Below are 13,697 nucleotides of genomic sequence, written 5' to 3' on the forward strand. Positions count from 1 at the left end.
ATTTCCGTGGAGGGGAACTTTTGCGAGTGACCTGTATTTTTGGGTACTCTGCTCACTGCAGAGCTACATCGAAATGTCAAGAGCAGAATCAGTTTGACCGTCCGCCAGCATGCTGCGAGAGGGCTTGCCCCTGGTCATCGTCTGAATGGGCACTCTCTGCGTTTGACCACTTCGTGTTTATTTAGCCGGATGGGAAGGCAGCGTTTTCTTGTACGTGACGGGATGCAAATTCTTGAAGGCTCTCTTTAGTGACGGGTCCGAACAAAGATCTCATCTGCTCCTCTAGCCCTATCGGCGACTCGTGCACTTCGAGCCTTCTTACTGACGGCGCAAGTTGCTGAATGCCTGCTGCGTTGGTGGTATAGTGGTGAGCATAGCTGCCTTCCAAGCAGTTGACCCGGGTTCGATTCCCGGCCAACGCATGTCCTTTGGCTCGGGCTGACGTCGAAGCAGAACTCCCTCTGTGACCTGTGCCTCCACCCAAAACTTTTGGATGGAATAATATCGGATGGACCCATCATTAGCTGAAGTCGCATAACACTTGCAACACTACCCGTAGCAGGGCTCATTGTTTGGACTCTTTTTTTTTTTTTTAAATTGCGCTTTAAACAAAAAGTATTGTGTCAATGCAACTGAACAACATTAATTAGGAACACAGTGCGTCAATAAAGCTGCTGACTTCCGCCTGCGTTGGTGGTATAGTGGTGAGCATAGCTGCCTTCCAAGCAGTTGACCCGGGTTCGATTCCCGGCCAACGCATGTCCTTTGGCTCGGGCTGACGTCGAAGCAGAACTCCCTCTGTGACCTGTGCCTCCACCCAAAACTTTTGGATGGAATAATATCGGATGGACCCATCATTAGCTGAAGTCGCATAACACTTGCAACACTACCCGTAGCAGGGGTCATTGTTTGGACTCTTTTTTTTTTTTTTTTTTTTTTTTTAAATTGCGCTTTAAACAAAAAGTATTGTGTCAATGCAACTGAACAACATTAATTAGGAACACAGTGCGTCAATAAAGCTGCTGACTTCCACCTGCGTTGGTGGTATAGTGGTGAGCATAGCTGCCTTCCAAGCAGTTGACCCGGGTTCGATTCCCGGCCAACGCATGTCCTTTGGCTCGGGCTGACGTCGAAGCAGAACTCCTTCTGTGACCTGCGACTCCAACCAAAAATTTTGGATGGATCGTTCGGAAGACGAAAAGAACCAGCTCTCCCCGTCGGGGAATCGAACCCCGGTCTTCCGCGTGACAGGCGGAGATACTGTCCACTATACTAACGAGGAGCCGTGCATGCTGCCGTTTCTCCCCCAACCGACGGCACTGCACTGACATAACTAAACAATGCATGGCTTCTTCTGACGCAGACCCAGCCCTAGCACCGTAAAATTTCTGATGGACCCATCATTAGCTGAAGTCGCATAACACTTGGAACACTACCCGTAGCAGGGGTCATTGTTTGGACTCTTTTTTTTTTTTTTTTTTTTTTTAAATTGCGCTTTAAACAAAAAGTATTGCGTCAATGCAACTGAACAACATTAATTAGGAACACAGTGCGTCAAAAAGCAAAATGACAGTTAAAGGCATTTCGTTATTGAACTCTTTGATGACATCATTCAGCTAAGTTCAGTTTTAAATAGTATCTGTGCAATAATTTGCAATCAAGTCAACGATATCTCTGTACATGAAGTGTCCCAAGCTCCGCCTGCCAGAGGCGACAGAGGCAAGAAACCAAAACTCGATCGGTGAAAAGATGGAGAAAAAACCCGGTGAGAAACCAGGCTCAGTCGGGGAGACAGTTCTCCCCTTGTCAGACGAAACCAGTAGATCAGCTCCAGGCTGCAGGAATGTCAGACTGTGCAGAAGAATCATCTGTTTCCTGTGGTCTTGTCCAGGTGGTCTTTACAGGGGATTTGTATCTGCGGCTCATCTAGTTGTCACGGTCTCCGCTGTGTTTCTGGGCCATAGAGGTCCTTTCTAGGTGTTGATCCACCATCTTCTCTGGATACGGACTGGATCCGGGTGACTGAAGCGGATACAGACTGGATCTGGTGGCTACGGTGACCTCGGAATAAGGGATTTCTTTAAAAGACTTTTTTTTCATATAAGATTTTATCCAACTTTTCAGATAGAGGCATGAGAAAGAGATTGCCTTGATTGGGCTTTTGGTTATTGGTGGGCCGAGGGGACTTTTTTGAGTTTTACTCCTCCGTTTTGGAGTGGGGGGGGGGGGGGGGGTGCTGACGAAACACATGTGGGCAGGCGTTGTCACCCTTGATGACCCTTGGCGAGCGTAGTAGTTTAACAGAGGCAGCGCACAGGCCCGAGCGTTTGCAGACACAGCTCGAGTTTCTCTTCATTGGCGCATAAATCTTTCGCCTTTTACTAAAGATTTCCGTGGAGGGGAACTTTTGCGAGTGACCTGTATTTTTGGGTGCTCTGCTCACTGCAGAGCTACATCGAAATGTCAAGAGCAGAATCAGTTTGACCGTCCGCCAGCATGCTGCGAGAGGGCTTGCCCCTGGTCATCGTCTGAATGGGCACTCTCTGCGTTTGACCACTTCGTGTTTATTTAGCCGGATGGGAAGGCAGCGTTTTCTTGTACGTGACGGGATGCAAATTCTTGAAGGCTCTCTTTAGTGACGGGTCCGAACAAAGATCTCATCTGCTCCTCTAGCCCTATCGGCGACTCGTGCACTTCGAGCCTTCTTACTGACGGCGCAAGTTGCTGAATGCCTGCTGCGTTGGTGGTATAGTGGTGAGCATAGCTGCCTTCCAAGCAGTTGACCCGGGTTCGATTCCCGGCCAACGCATGTCCTTTGGCTCGGGCTGACGTCGAAGCAGAACTCCCTCTGTGACCTGTGCCTCCACCCAAAACTTTTGGATGGAATAATATCGGATGGACCCATCATTAGCTGAAGTCGCATAACACTTGCAACACTACCCGTAGCAGGGCTCATTGTTTGGACTCTTTTTTTTTTTTTTAAATTGCGCTTTAAACAAAAAGTATTGTGTCAATGCAACTGAACAACATTAATTAGGAACACAGTGCGTCAATAAAGCTGCTGACTTCCGCCTGCGTTGGTGGTATAGTGGTGAGCATAGCTGCCTTCCAAGCAGTTGACCCGGGTTCGATTCCCGGCCAACGCATGTCCTTTGGCTCGGGCTGACGTCGAAGCAGAACTCCCTCTGTGACCTGTGCCTCCACCCAAAACTTTTGGATGGAATAATATCGGATGGACCCATCATTAGCTGAAGTCGCATAACACTTGCAACACTACCCGTAGCAGGGGTCATTGTTTGGACTCTTTTTTTTTTTTTTTTTTTTTTTTTTTAAATTGCGCTTTAAACAAAAAGTATTGTGTCAATGCAACTGAACAACATTAATTAGGAACACAGTGCGTCAATAAAGCTGCTGACTTCCACCTGCGTTGGTGGTATAGTGGTGAGCATAGCTGCCTTCCAAGCAGTTGACCCGGGTTCGATTCCCGGCCAACGCATGTCCTTTGGCTCGGGCTGACGTCGAAGCAGAACTCCTTCTGTGACCTGCGACTCCAACCAAAAATTTTGGATGGATCGTTCGGAAGACGAAAAGAACCAGCTCTCCCCGTCGGGGAATCGAACCCCGGTCTTCCGCGTGACAGGCGGAGATACTGTCCACTATACTAACGAGGAGCCGTGCATGCTGCCGTTTCTCCCCCAACCGACGGCACTGCACTGACATAACTAAACAATGCATGGCTTCTTCTGACGCAGACCCAGCCCTAGCACCGTAAAATTTCTGATGGACCCATCATTAGCTGAAGTCGCATAACACTTGGAACACTACCCGTAGCAGGGGTCATTGTTTGGACTCTTTTTTTTTTTTTTTTTTTTTTAAATTGCGCTTTAAACAAAAAGTATTGCGTCAATGCAACTGAACAACATTAATTAGGAACACAGTGCGTCAAAAAGCAAAATGACAGTTAAAGGCATTTCGTTATTGAACTCTTTGATGACATCATTCAGCTAAGTTCAGTTTTAAATAGTATCTGTGCAATAATTTGCAATCAAGTCAACGATATCTCTGTACATGAAGTGTCCCAAGCTCCGCCTGCCAGAGGCGACAGAGGCAAGAAACCAAAACTCGATCGGTGAAAAGATGGAGAAAAAACCCGGTGAGAAACCAGGCTCAGTCGGGGAGACAGTTCTCCCCTTGTCAGACGAAACCAGTAGATCAGCTCCAGGCTGCAGGAATGTCAGACTGTGCAGAAGAATCATCTGTTTCCTGTGGTCTTGTCCAGGTGGTCTTTACAGGGGATTTGTATCTGCGGCTCATCTAGTTGTCACGGTCTCCGCTGTGTTTCTGGGCCATAGAGGTCCTTTCTAGGTGTTGATCCACCATCTTCTCTGGATACGGACTGGATCCGGGTGACTGAAGCGGATACAGACTGGATCTGGTGGCTACGGTGACCTCGGAATAAGGGATTTCTTTAAAAGACTTTTTTTTCATATAAGATTTTATCCAACTTTTCAGATAGAGGCATGAGAAAGAGATTGCCTTGATTGGGCTTTTGGTTATTGGTGGGCCGAGGGGACTTTTTTGAGTTTTACTCCTCCGTTTTGGAGTGGGGGGGGGGGGGGGTGCTGACGAAACACATGTGGGCAGGCGTTGTCACCCTTGATGACCCTTGGCGAGCGTAGTAGTTTAACAGAGGCAGCGCACAGGCCCGAGCGTTTGGAGACACAGCTCGAGTTTCTCTTCATTGTCGCATAAATCTTTCGCCTTTTACTAAAGATTTCCGTGGAGGGGAACTTTTGTGAGTGACCTGTATTTTTGGGTGCTCTGCTCACTGCAGAGCTACATCGAAATGTCAAGAGCAGAATCAGTTTGACCGTCCGCCAGCATGCTGCGAGAGGGCTTGCCACTGGTCATCGTCTGAATGGGCACTCTCTGCGTTTGACCACTTCGTGTTTATTTAGCCGGATGGGAAGGCAGCGTTTTCTTGTACGTGACGGGATGCAAATTCTTGAAGGCTCTCTTTAGTGACGGGTCTGAACAAAGATCTCATCTGCTCCTCTAGCCCTATCGGCGACTCGTGCACTTCGAGTCTTCTTACTGACGGCGCAAGTTGCTGAATGCCTGCTGCGTTGGTGGTATAGTGGTGAGCATAGCTGCCTTCCAAGCAGTTGACCCGGGTTCGATTCCCGGCCAACGCATGTCCTTTGGCTCGGGCTGACGTCGAAGCAGAACTCCCTCTGTGACCTGTGCCTCCACCCAAAACTTTTGGATGGAATAATATCGGATGGACCCATCATTAGCTGAAGTCGCATAACACTTGCAACACTACCCGTAGCAGGGGTCATTGTTTGGACTCTTTTTTTTTTTTTTTTTTTAAATTGCGCTTTAAACAAAAAGTATTGTGTCAATGCAACTGAACAACATTAATTAGGAACACAGTGCGTCAATAAAGCTGCTGACTTCCACCTGCGTTGGTGGTATAGTGGTGAGCATAGCTGCCTTCCAAGCAGTTGACCCGGGTTCGATTCCCGGCCAACGCATGTCCTTTGGCTCGGGCTGACGTCGAAGCAGAACTCCTTCTGTGACCTGCGACTCCAACCAAAAATTTTGGATGGATCGTTCGGAAGACGAAAAGAACCAGCTCTCCCCGTCGGGGAATCGAACCCCGGTCTTCCGCGTGACAGGCGGAGATACTGTCCACTATACTAACGAGGAGCCGTGCATGCTGCCGTTTCTCCCCCAACCGACGGCACTGCACTGACATAACTAAACAATGCATGGCTTCTTCTGACGCAGACCCAGCCCTAGCACCGTAAAATTTCTGATGGACCCATCATTAGCTGAAGTCGCATAACACTTGGAACACTACCCGTAGCAGGGGTCATTGTTTGGACTCTTTTTTTTTTTTTTTTTTTTTTTAAATTGCGCTTTAAACAAAAAGTATTGCGTCAATGCAACTGAACAACATTAATTAGGAACACAGTGCGTCAATAAAGCTGCTGACTTCCGCCTGCGTTGGTGGTATAGTGGTGAGCATAGCTGCCTTCCAAGCAGTTGACCCGGGTTCGATTCCCGGCCAACGCATGTCCTTTGGCTCAGGCTGACATCGAAGCAGAACTCCCTCTGTGACCTGTGCCTCAACCCAAAACTTTTGGATGGAATAATAATCGGATGGACCCATCATTAGCTGAAGTCGCATAACACTTGCAACACTACCCGTAGCAGGGGTCATTGTTTGGACTCTTTTTTTTTTTTTTTTTTTTTTTTAAATTGCGCTTTAAACAAAAAGTATTGTGTCAATGCAACTGAACAACATTAATTAGGAACACAGTGCGTCAATAAAGCTGCTGACTTCCACCTGCGTTGGTGGCATAGTGGTGAGCATAGCTGCCTTCCAAGCAGTTGACCCGGGTTCGATTCCCGGCCAACGCATGTCCTTTGGCTCGGGCTGACGTCGAAGCAGAACTCCTTCTGTGACCTGCGACTCCAACCAAAAATTTTGGATGGATCGTTCGGAAGACGAAAAGAACCAGCTCTCCCCGTCGGGGAATCGAACCCCGGTCTTCCGCGTGACAGGCGGAGATACTGTCCACTATACTAACGAGGAGCCGTGCATGCTGCCGTTTCTCCCCCAACCGACGGCACTGCACTGACATAACTAAACAATGCATGGCTTCTTCTGACGCAGACCCAGCCCTAGCACCGTAAAATTTCTGATGGACCCATCATTAGCTGAAGTCGCATAACACTTGGAACACTACCCGTAGCAGGGGTCATTGTTTGGACTCTTTTTTTTTTTTCTTTTTTTTTAAATTGCGCTTTAAACAAAAAGTATTGCGTCAATGCAACTGAACAACATTAATTAGGAACACAGTGCGTCAAAAAGCAAAATGACAGTTAAAGGCATTTCGTTATTGAACTCTTTGATGACATCATTCAGCTAAGTTCAGTTTTAAATAGTATCTGTGCAATAATTTGCAATCAAGTCAACGATATCTCTGTACATGAAGTGTCCCAAGCTCCGCCTGCCAGAGGCGACAGAGGCAAGAAACCAAAACTCGATCGGTGAAAAGATGGAGAAAAAACCCGGTGAGAAACCAGGCTCAGTCGGGGAGACAGTTCTCCCCTTGTCAGACGAAACCAGTAGATCAGCTCCAGGCTGCAGGAATGTCAGACTGTGCAGAAGAATCATCTGTTTCCTGTGGTCTTGTCCAGGTGGTCTTTACAGGGGATTTGTATCTGCGGCTCATCTAGTTGTCACGGTCTCCGCTGTGTTTCTGGGCCATAGAGGTCCTTTCTAGGTGTTGATCCACCATCTTCTCTGGATACGGACTGGATCCGGGTGACTGAAGCGGATACAGACTGGATCTGGTGGCTACGGTGACCTCGGAATAAGGGATTTCTTTAAAAGACTTTTTTTTTCATATAAGATTTTATCCAACTTTTCAGATAGAGGCATGAGAAAGAGATTGCCTTGATTGGGCTTTTGGTTATTGGTGGGCCGAGGGGACTTTTTTGAGTTTTACTCCTCCGTTTTGGAGTGGGGGGGGGGTGCTGACGAAACACATGTGGGCAGGCGTTGTCACCCTTGATGACCCTTGGCGAGCGTAGTAGTTTAACAGAGCCAGTGCACAGGCCCGAGCGTTTGGAGACACAGCTCGAGTTTCTCTTCATTGTCGCATAAATCTTTCGCCTTTTACTAAAGATTTCCGTGGAGCGGAACTTTTGCGAGTGACCTGTATTTTTGGGTGCTCTGCTCACTGCAGAGCTACATCGAAATGTCAAGAGCAGAATCAGTTTGACCGTCCGCCAGCATGCTGCGAGAGGGCTTGCCCCTGGTCATCGTCTGAATGGGCACTCTCTGCGTTTGACCACTTCGTGTTTATTTAGCCGGATGGGAAGGCAGCGTTTTCTTGTACGTGACGGGATGCAAATTCTTGAAGGCTCTCTTTAGTGACGGGTCCAAACAAAGATCTCATCTGCTCCTCTAGCCCTATCGGCGACTCGTGCACTTCGAGCCTTCTTACTGACGGCGCAAGTTGCTGAATGCCTGCTGCGTTGGTGGTATAGTGGTGAGCATAGCTGCCTTCCAAGCAGTTGACCCAGGTTCGATTCCCGGCCAACGCATGTCCTTTGGCTCAGGCTGACATCGAAGCAGAACTCCCTCTGTGACCTGTGCCTCAACCCAAAACTTTTGGATGGAATAATAATCGGATGGACCCATCATTAGCTGAAGTCGCATAACACTTGCAACACTACCCGTAGCAGGGGTCATTGTTTGGACTCTTTTTTTTTTTTTTTTTTTTTTAAATTGCGCTTTAAACAAAAAGTATTGTGTCAATGCAACTGAACAACATTAATTAGGAACACAGTGCGTCAATAAAGCTGCTGACTTCCACCTGCGTTGGTGGCATAGTGGTGAGCATAGCTGCCTTCCAAGCAGTTGACCCGGGTTCGATTCCCGGCCAACGCATGTCCTTTGGCTCGGGCTGACGTCGAAGCAGAACTCCTTCTGTGACCTGCGACTCCAACCAAAAATTTTGGATGGATCGTTCGGAAGACGAAAAGAACCAGCTCTCCCCGTCGGGGAATCGAACCCCGGTCTTCCGCGTGACAGGCGGAGATACTGTCCACTATACTAACGAGGAGCCGTGCATGCTGCCGTTTCTCCCCCAACCGACGGCACTGCACTGACATAACTAAACAATGCATGGCTTCTTCTGACGCAGACCCAGCCCTAGCACCGTAAAATTTCTGATGGACCCATCATTAGCTGAAGTCGCATAACACTTGGAACACTACCCGTAGCAGGGGTCATTGTTTGGACTCTTTTTTTTTTTTTTTTTTTTTTAAATTGCGCTTTAAACAAAAAGTATTGCGTCAATGCAACTGAACAACATTAATTAGGAACACAGTGCGTCAAAAAGCAAAATGACAGTTAAAGGCATTTCGTTATTGAACTCTTTGATGACATCATTCAGCTAAGTTCAGTTTTAAATAGTATCTGTGCAATAATTTGCAATCAAGTCAACGATATCTCTGTACATGAAGTGTCCCAAGCTCCGCCTGCCAGAGGCGACAGAGGCAAGAAACCAAAACTCGATCGGTGAAAAGATGGAGAAAAAACCCGGTGAGAAACCAGGCTCAGTCGGGGAGACAGTTCTCCCCTTGTCAGACGAAACCAGTAGATCAGCTCCAGGCTGCAGGAATGTCAGACTGTGCAGAAGAATCATCTGTTTCCTGTGGTCTTGTCCAGGTGGTCTTTACAGGGGATTTGTATCTGCGGCTCATCTAGTTGTCACGGTCTCCGCTGTGTTTCTGGGCCATAGAGGTCCTTTCTAGGTGTTGATCCACCATCTTCTCTGGATACGGACTGGATCCGGGTGACTGAAGCGGATACAGACTGGATCTGTTGGCTACGGTGACCTCGGAATAAGGGATTTCTTTAAAAGACTTTTTTTTCATATAAGATTTTATCCAACTTTTCAGATAGAGGCATGAGAAAGAGATTGCCTTGATTGGGCTTTTGGTTATTGGTGGGCCGAGGGGACTTTTTTGAGTTTTACTCCTCCGTTTTGGAGTGGGGGGGGGGGGGTGCTGACGAAACACATGTGGGCAGGCGTTGTCACCCTTGATGACCCTTGGCGAGCGTAGTAGTTTAACAGAGGCAGCGCACAGGCCCGAGCGTTTGCAGACACAGCTCGAGTTTCTCTTCATTGGCGCATAAATCTTTCGCCTTTTACTAAAGATTTCCGTGGAGGGGAACTTTTGCGAGTGACCTGTATTTTTGGGTGCTCTGCTCACTGCAGAGCTACATCGAAATGTCAAGAGCAGAATCAGTTTGACCGTCCGCCAGCATGCTGCGAGAGGGCTTGCCCCTGGTCATCGTCTGAATGGGCACTCTCTGCGTTTGACCACTTCGTGTTTATTTAGCCGGATGGGAAGGCAGCGTTTTCTTGTACGTGACGGGATGCAAATTCTTGAAGGCTCTCTTTAGTGACGGGTCCAAACAAAGATCTCATCTGCTCCTCTAGCCCTATCGGCGACTCGTGCACTTCGAGCCTTCTTACTGACGGCGCAAGTTGCTGAATGCCTGCTGCGTTGGTGGTATAGTGGTGAGCATAGCTGCCTTCCAAGCAGTTGACCCGGGTTCGATTCCCGGCCAACGCATGTCCTTTGGCTCGGGCTGACGTCGAAGCAGAACTCCCTCTGTGACCTGTGCCTCCACCCAAAACTTTTGGATGGAATAATATCGGATGGACCCATCATTAGCTGAAGTCGCATAACACTTGCAACACTACCCGTAGCAGGGCTCATTGTTTGGACTCTTTTTTTTTTTTTTAAATTGCGCTTTAAACAAAAAGTATTGTGTCAATGCAACTGAACAACATTAATTAGGAACACAGTGCGTCAATAAAGCTGCTGACTTCCGCCTGCGTTGGTGGTATAGTGGTGAGCATAGCTGCCTTCCAAGCAGTTGACCCGGGTTCGATTCCCGGCCAACGCATGTCCTTTGGCTCGGGCTGACGTCGAAGCAGAACTCCCTCTGTGACCTGTGCCTCCACCCAAAACTTTTGGATGGAATAATATCGGATGGACCCATCATTAGCTGAAGTCGCATAACACTTGCAACACTACCCGTTGCAGGGGTCATTGTTTGGACTCTTTTTTTTTTTTTTTTTTTTAAATTGCGCTTTAAACAAAAAGTATTGTGTCAATGCAACTGAACAACATTAATTAGGAACACAGTGCGTCAATAAAGCTGCTGACTTCCACCTGTGTTGGTGGTATAGTGGTGAGCATAGCTGCCTTCCAAGCAGTTGACCCGGGTTCGATTCCCGGCCAACGCATGTCCTTTGGCTCGGGCTGACGTCGAAGCAGAACTCCTTCTGTGACCTGCGACTCCAACCAAAAATTTTGGATGGATCGTTCGGAAGACGAAAAGAACCAGCTCTCCCCGTCGGGGAATCGAACCCCGGTCTTCCGCGTGACAGGCGGAGATACTGTCCACTATACTAACAAGGAGCCATGCATGCTGCCGTTTCTCCCCCAACCGACGGCACTGCACTGACATAACTAAACAATGCATGGCTTCTTCTGACGCAGACCCAGCCCTAGCACCGTAAAATTTCTGATGGACCCATCATTAGCTGAAGTCGCATAACACTTGGAACACTACCCGTAGCAGGGGTCATTGTTTGGACTCTTTTTTTTTTTTTTTTTTTTTTAAATTGCGCTTTAAACAAAAAGTATTGCGTCAATGCAACTGAACAACATTAATTAGGAACACAGTGCGTCAAAAAGCAAAATGACAGTTAAAGGCATTTCGTTATTGAACTCTTTGATGACATCATTCAGCTAAGTTCAGTTTTAAATAGTATCTGTGCAATAATTTGCAATCAAGTCAACGATATCTCTGTACATGAAGTGTCCCAAGCTCCGCCTGCCAGAGGCGACAGAGGCAAGAAACCAAAACTCGATCGGTGAAAAGATGGAGAAAAAACCCGGAGAGAAACCAGGCTCAGTCGGGGAGACAGTTCTCCCCTTGTCAGACGAAACCAGTAGATCAGCTCCAGGCTGCAGGAATGTCAGACTGTGCAGAAGAATCATCTGTTTCCTGTGGTCTTGTCCAGGTGGTCTTTACAGGGGATTTGTATCTGCGGCTCATCTAGTTGTCACGGTCTCCGCTGTGTTTCTGGGCCATAGAGGTCCTTTCTAGGTGTTGATCCACCATCTTCTCTGGATACGGACTGGATCCGGGTGACTGAAGCGGATACAGACTGGATCTGGTGGCTACGGTGACCTCGGAATAAGGGATTTCTTTAAAAGACTTTTTTTTTCATATAAGATTTTATCCAACTTTTCAGATAGAGGCATGAGAAAGAGATTGCCTTGATTGGGCTTTTGGTTATTGGTGGGCCGAGGGGACTTTTTTGAGTTTTACTCCTCCGTTTTGGAGTGGGGGGGGGGGGTGCTGACGAAACACATGTGGGCAGGCGTTGTCACCCTTGATGACCCTTGGCGAGCGTAGTAGTTTAACAGAGGGAGCGCACAGGCCCGAGCGTTTGCAGACACAGCTCGAGTTTCTCTTCATTGTCGCATAAATCTTTCGCCTTTTACTAAAGATTTCCGTGGAGGGGAACTTTTGCGAGTGACCTGTATTTTTGGGTGCTCTGCTCACTGCAGAGCTACATCGAAATGTCAAGAGCAGAATCAGTTTGACCGTCCGCCAGCATGCTGCGAGAGGGCTTGCCCCTGGTCATCGTCTGAATGGGCACTCTCTGCGTTTGACCACTTCGTGTTTATTTAGCCGGATGGGAAGGCAGCGTTTTCTTGTTCGTGACGGGATGCAAATTCTTGAAGGCTCTCTTTAGTGACGGGTCCAAACAAAGATCTCATCTGCTCCTCTAGCCCTATCGGCGACTCGTGCACTTCGAGCCTTCTTACTGACGGCGCAAGTTGCTGAATGCCTGCTGCGTTGGTGGTATAGTGGTGAGCATAGCTGCCTTCCAAGCAGTTGACCCGGGTTCAATTCCCGGCCAACGCATGTCCTTTGGCTCGGGCTGACGTCGAAGCAGAACTCCCTCTGTGACCTGTGCCTCCACCCAAAACTTTTGGATGGAATAATATCGGATGGACCCATCATTAGCTGAAGTCGCATAACACTTGCAACACTACCCGTAGCAGGGGTCATTGTTTGGACTCTTTTTTTTTTTTTTTTTTTTTAAATTGCGCTTTAAACAAAAAATATTGTGTCAATGCAACTGAACAACATTAATTAGGAACACAGTGCGTCAATAAAGCTGCTGACTTCCACCTGCGTTGGTGGCATAGTGGTGAGCATAGCTGCCTTCCAAGCAGTTGACCCGGGTTCGATTCCCGGCCAACGCATGTCCTTTGGCTCGGGCTGACGTCGAAGCAGAACTCCTTCTGTGACCTGCGACTCCAACCAAAAATTTTGGATGGATCGTTCGGAAGACGAAAAGAACCAGCTCTCCCCGTCGGGGAATCGAACCCCGGTCTTCCGCGTGACAGGCGGAGATACTGTCCACTATACTAACGAGGAGCCGTGCATGCTGCCGTTTCTCCCCCAACCGACGGCACTGCACTGACATAACTAAACAATGCATGGCTTCTTCTGACGCAGACCCAGCCCTAGCACCGTAAAATTTCTGATGGACCCATCATTAGCTGAAGTCGCATAACACTTGGAACACTACCCGTAGCAGGGGTCATTGTTTGGACTCTTTTTTTTTTTTTTTTTTTTTTTTAAATTGCGCTTTAAACAAAAAGTATTGCGTCAATGCAACTGAACAACATTAATTAGGAACACAGTGCGTCAAAAAGCAAAATGACAGTTAAAGGCATTTCGTTATTGAACTCTTTGATGACATCATTCAGCTAAGTTCAGTTTTAAATAGTATCTGTGCAATAATTTGCAATCAAGTCAACGATATCTCTGTACATGAAGTGTCCCAAGCTCCGCCTGCCAGAGGCGACAGAGGCAAGAAACCAAAACTCGATCGGTGAAAAGATGGAGAAAAAACCCGGTGAGAAACCAGGCTCAGTCGGGGAGACAGTTCTCCCCTTGTCAGACGAAACCAGTAGATCAGCTCCAGGCTGCAGGAATGTCAGACTGTGCAGAAGAATCATCTGTTTCCTGTGGTCTTGTCCAGGTGGTCTTTACAGGGGATTTGTAT

The 13,697-nt window shown here is 47.8% G+C and overlaps 11 non-coding genes across 11 annotated transcripts; 5 read left to right on the forward strand and 6 right to left on the reverse strand.

The window, feature by feature from the left end:
* Positions 1 to 1,210: 1,210 nt before the first annotated feature.
* On the reverse strand, positions 1,211 to 1,282 carry trnad-guc (transfer RNA aspartic acid (anticodon GUC)). Its single transcript has one exon. It is a non-coding gene; the product is annotated as a tRNA-Asp (tRNA).
* A 1,055-nt stretch (positions 1,283 to 2,337) lies between these two features.
* On the forward strand, positions 2,338 to 2,452 carry LOC127980908 (U5 spliceosomal RNA). The gene has a single exon (XR_008159908.1). It is a non-coding gene; the product is annotated as a U5 spliceosomal RNA (small nuclear RNA).
* A 1,147-nt stretch (positions 2,453 to 3,599) lies between these two features.
* On the reverse strand, positions 3,600 to 3,671 carry trnad-guc (transfer RNA aspartic acid (anticodon GUC)). Its single transcript has one exon. It is a non-coding gene; the product is annotated as a tRNA-Asp (tRNA).
* A 1,051-nt stretch (positions 3,672 to 4,722) lies between these two features.
* LOC127980131 (U5 spliceosomal RNA) lies at positions 4,723 to 4,838 on the forward strand. The gene has a single exon (XR_008159168.1). It is a non-coding gene; the product is annotated as a U5 spliceosomal RNA (small nuclear RNA).
* Positions 4,839 to 5,640: 802 nt separating this feature from the next.
* trnad-guc (transfer RNA aspartic acid (anticodon GUC)) lies at positions 5,641 to 5,712 on the reverse strand. The gene has a single exon. It is a non-coding gene; the product is annotated as a tRNA-Asp (tRNA).
* An 820-nt stretch (positions 5,713 to 6,532) lies between these two features.
* trnad-guc (transfer RNA aspartic acid (anticodon GUC)) lies at positions 6,533 to 6,604 on the reverse strand. The gene has a single exon. It is a non-coding gene; the product is annotated as a tRNA-Asp (tRNA).
* A 1,048-nt stretch (positions 6,605 to 7,652) lies between these two features.
* LOC127980960 (U5 spliceosomal RNA) lies at positions 7,653 to 7,767 on the forward strand. The gene has a single exon (XR_008159957.1). It is a non-coding gene; the product is annotated as a U5 spliceosomal RNA (small nuclear RNA).
* An 806-nt stretch (positions 7,768 to 8,573) lies between these two features.
* Positions 8,574 to 8,645, reverse strand: trnad-guc (transfer RNA aspartic acid (anticodon GUC)). The gene has a single exon. It is a non-coding gene; the product is annotated as a tRNA-Asp (tRNA).
* Positions 8,646 to 9,695: 1,050 nt separating this feature from the next.
* LOC127980909 (U5 spliceosomal RNA) lies at positions 9,696 to 9,810 on the forward strand. Its single transcript, XR_008159909.1, has one exon. It is a non-coding gene; the product is annotated as a U5 spliceosomal RNA (small nuclear RNA).
* Positions 9,811 to 12,072: 2,262 nt separating this feature from the next.
* On the forward strand, positions 12,073 to 12,187 carry LOC127980197 (U5 spliceosomal RNA). Its single transcript, XR_008159234.1, has one exon. It is a non-coding gene; the product is annotated as a U5 spliceosomal RNA (small nuclear RNA).
* Positions 12,188 to 12,991: 804 nt separating this feature from the next.
* On the reverse strand, positions 12,992 to 13,063 carry trnad-guc (transfer RNA aspartic acid (anticodon GUC)). The gene has a single exon. It is a non-coding gene; the product is annotated as a tRNA-Asp (tRNA).
* Positions 13,064 to 13,697: the final 634 nt, after the last annotated feature.

This window comes from Carassius gibelio, chromosome B19, assembly GCF_023724105.1.
Source record: "Carassius gibelio isolate Cgi1373 ecotype wild population from Czech Republic chromosome B19, carGib1.2-hapl.c, whole genome shotgun sequence".
Taxonomy (NCBI): domain Eukaryota; kingdom Metazoa; phylum Chordata; class Actinopteri; order Cypriniformes; family Cyprinidae; genus Carassius; species Carassius gibelio.